Source organism: Neopsephotus bourkii, unplaced genomic scaffold (assembly GCF_033783945.1).
Source record: "Neopsephotus bourkii isolate Nb327-2 ecotype Australia unplaced genomic scaffold, CSIRO-AGI_Nbou_v1 NB_1825, whole genome shotgun sequence".
NCBI classification, from domain to species: Eukaryota; Metazoa; Chordata; class Aves; order Psittaciformes; family Psittacidae; genus Neopsephotus; species Neopsephotus bourkii.
The window spans coordinates 4565123-4568732 of record NW_026902298.1 but is presented as its reverse complement, the minus strand read 5'-3'; positions in this window follow the sequence as shown (position 1 = coordinate 4568732).

The window sequence follows — 3610 nt, the reverse complement described above, 5'->3', positions numbered from 1 at the left end:
CCTTAAACTGGTTATTTTTTGCATGGAATTTTAGAGTAAGAAAGCAAGGTCTGTGGTTTTAAAAATAAAAATCCACATCCGGAATCAATCTGTGCACACACGTAGATGTAAGGGTCTATATATATCATGAGCTGGCTTTCTTCAAGGAGAGTAATTTTCAAGTTGTTTTGATCGTGGTGTTACCCCTTTACACTTGTGTTAAACATCCTTTAACTCCTGCTGTGAACTTGGTCAAATAACTTAACCTTTCTGCCTCAGTTTCCTCATCTGGAAAATAGGGATTGATGTACACACCTACCTCACAGCACTCCTTGAAAGTTACTGTTGGCACCATGCTTTGAAGATATATGTTATACAAATGCCAAGCTCTGTTACTGCTCAGAATGAAATATGAGTGCCCTCTAGCATAAATACATGGTGCTGTAATGACTTAATGTTCTAAATCTATCCAGGGCTTGTCTGTGCTGCAACAATTAGCTTCAATTATTCCACCTCAGTTAACCTAGTCAAGGTTGTAAAGCAACGTGTGACTGCATGGAATGATTAGATTAGCTGCAGACGGCTGGAAACAGAAACCGGCTGTGCAGATGTCATACTACTAGTTTAATAATCTCAGCAATAAAGCCGCAATACAGAACTAGTGCCAGACCAGCTAGTTCAAGTTTAAAGCATTACTTAAGTTGTATGGATGCCTTATTAAGGATAACACTTGATTCATACCTTGAGCCAACACTGTTGGGAACACATCACCTAGGTATTCAGATGGCTTCTAAAGGGATGAGTTTTCATGAGTTGAACCCCATGCTTTTCTGATGCCTCAAGTGAAGCAGAGGAAGTTGTCATTTCTCCCCAAAATTATTTTGTGCTCAACTTGCAACAAACATAGCAGTTGCTAGTGTGTTTCAGTTATCTTCAGATCACTTGTCTTTGGTGGCTTCTAACCAATATTCATTAAGCCCAATGGTAACTTCCTCAAATGTTTGAGAGCTATAGCTAAAGGTCTGGTATAGCAGTAACTAAAGAAACTCACAGATATAAAACACTTCAAGGACACACAGACCTTTGTTTTTCAGTGTATTGTATAAGCGTACTTTAAACTATGGACTCATCATCTGTTTCCCTTTTTTTCTGTGTCAAGTTTTACTGCAGTCACAATTCTTGCGCAGGTTTTCCCGTCTGGTAGATAGTGGAAAGAATTTGGCCAATTTCTGGGCTAAAGACTAAACAAGGTATCTATTCTAAACTCACACATATTTACACCATGAGAATTAGAACAACATCATGAAGAATCAGGCTTCCTTAGAAAGGTACATAATTCTAAATGTTCATTTTTATTTGCACTGAAGAGATAAGATCTGTTAAGTCTCTTTCTGTAATGCAATAAATGTGTGAATGCCACCTGGGTATCTAGCAAACACAGCCTTTTTAGAAGGGGTCGTCATAGGCAGGTCAGAATAAAAGCATTAATTTAGAATTAATGAGCTCAGTTTGTGCCAATACCCTTTGAGAAACAAATGGAAAATTTAGTTATACTGTGTTAGTCTCTAACAGGTTTGATTTCCTTGGTTTTATATTGATGTGTTATGTTCTCTTTGCTGGTCATTAGGGACCAGGCATTTTGATTGCATGGCCATTTAAAAATGAAACATATACCCATTCTGTTTGCAATAATTAATAAAAGACATGAAGCTATCACCTTCTAAGTGAGGAAAGATAGTGCAAAGTGGATTTAAAATTCATTCTCATTCTAGTTCTCCATAAACACCCCTCTGGGTGTCCCAGCACCTAGAACCACAAGTGAGGTGTGGGGCATGAGGGATGAGCCCAAATGACTCATGAAAAATGGTGGTTGAGCATTTCCACCCCATGGCTTCATTTACCAGCTCAGCCACAACACCAGGAATGACAGGATGACGTTTTCCATCTTCAAAGCTCCATACAAACAAAATCTCATGACTATAAATGTCTTGGAGTGAAAAGTAAATATTACTTTTTTATTCCAGAAGGATCATAATTTATTTGACCAAGTTGAGCTGTCAAGAGAAAGCCATTTGGATTCTGAAAATCTGGCTTTCTTCTTCTTATGCATCAGCTTTTTAGATCATATATTTTCATTAAACTTTTCTATTCAGGAATAGTTGTTCCCAGCAGTACCTTGTGTATGCAGCTTGAATTGTACATCAGTATTTTATCTTCAGACTTTCTTCTGTAGCTTCCATTTTAACCTACCTGACCATATAAAAGGGGAGGGAGGGAAGGAGAAGGTACATGTTTAAATAGAAGTTTTGTTTTACTTCTTAAAACACTCGGTCTAGACGAATAAAGTGAAATTGGTAAATATATGTGGAAATGCAATCGTATGTCAATTGCCAGGAAACGATCAATGAAAATATATTATACCACACCAATATTTATGCATGTGACCGCAGGCTCTATTGTAATAAAAGATGACATTTCTGGCAAGACATGGAATATGAGTGTTTTGTAAAATTAATTCATTACCAAAGGAAGCACACACAAGTAGCCACAAGCTAATTTATCTTTAATCAGATGTAGCCAATCTCTCGTATATGTATTAATAGCTTCATTTAAGCTGTTTACTTTAGTTCAACCTCTCTTTTAAACCATCCAGATTACTGTTAACATTGATTAAATGATTACCAGTCTAAGACAGAAACTTTCCACCTTTTCTTCCTTCATTATCCTGTTTGATACTGCAGTTCCAGACACTACTTTTATGGCTCCAGCTCTTCAAAGAACCCTGGTTCAAAGTCTGGTTGCACAGGTAGAATTTGTGGCTCACAGGTAGATGCATCATCAGTTTGGGGTTCTTTATTAACCAACACTCCATTCTCAGAAGTCTGGATGGGTAATAAATGGCCTACATTTGTTAAACAGGCAGCTGCATATCTAGGATATAGAAACATTTAACTTCATCTGTCAGGGCAAGCTGGTACCTGCAGCAATGTTACACACTTGACCTTCCCTGATTCCTTAGAAATATTAGATTGTTTTATTAATTAAAAGAAGAGGAGGTGCTTACCTGTGGTGTGAGTCTAGTATTTATTATACAGCTCTTACCTTTTCTGCAGCAACATCAACAAATCTAACATTCTGGTTTCAACCTGACATTCTCACACCCTATGGTGGAAGGTGCTGCAAGACCCACAGTCAAACCCCCAGCATTTAGTACCACTGTTACAGCACTCGTAACAAAGAAATATCTTTGACTGCTCAATTTGGGAACACTCATTTCCTGAAAATCATCTCCTTTGCAGTTGCAGTGCATCAGCTGCCTAATTAGGACTGGGATATCCTTGTTTTATGTTTCAAATGCAGTAATAATAGTTTACAAAGATAAGATACTAAACTGAGCAAAGCCGCAGCACGCGACTCCCCAGGGTGGTAGCTAAGCAAATGAAAATCTCCTGGTAGACTTTCTCTGCATGTCAACAATGGAGAAAGTTGTCCTAGCCTGATATTTGCCTGGTTTCTTCCAGGAAATGAGCTTTCAGTTAAGCCATAGTAGCTCAATTCCACAGCAACTGGCAGTATTTGAACCTGGCATCTATGGAATTGAAATAGCTTTAAAAGACAAGCTAGTTTCTTT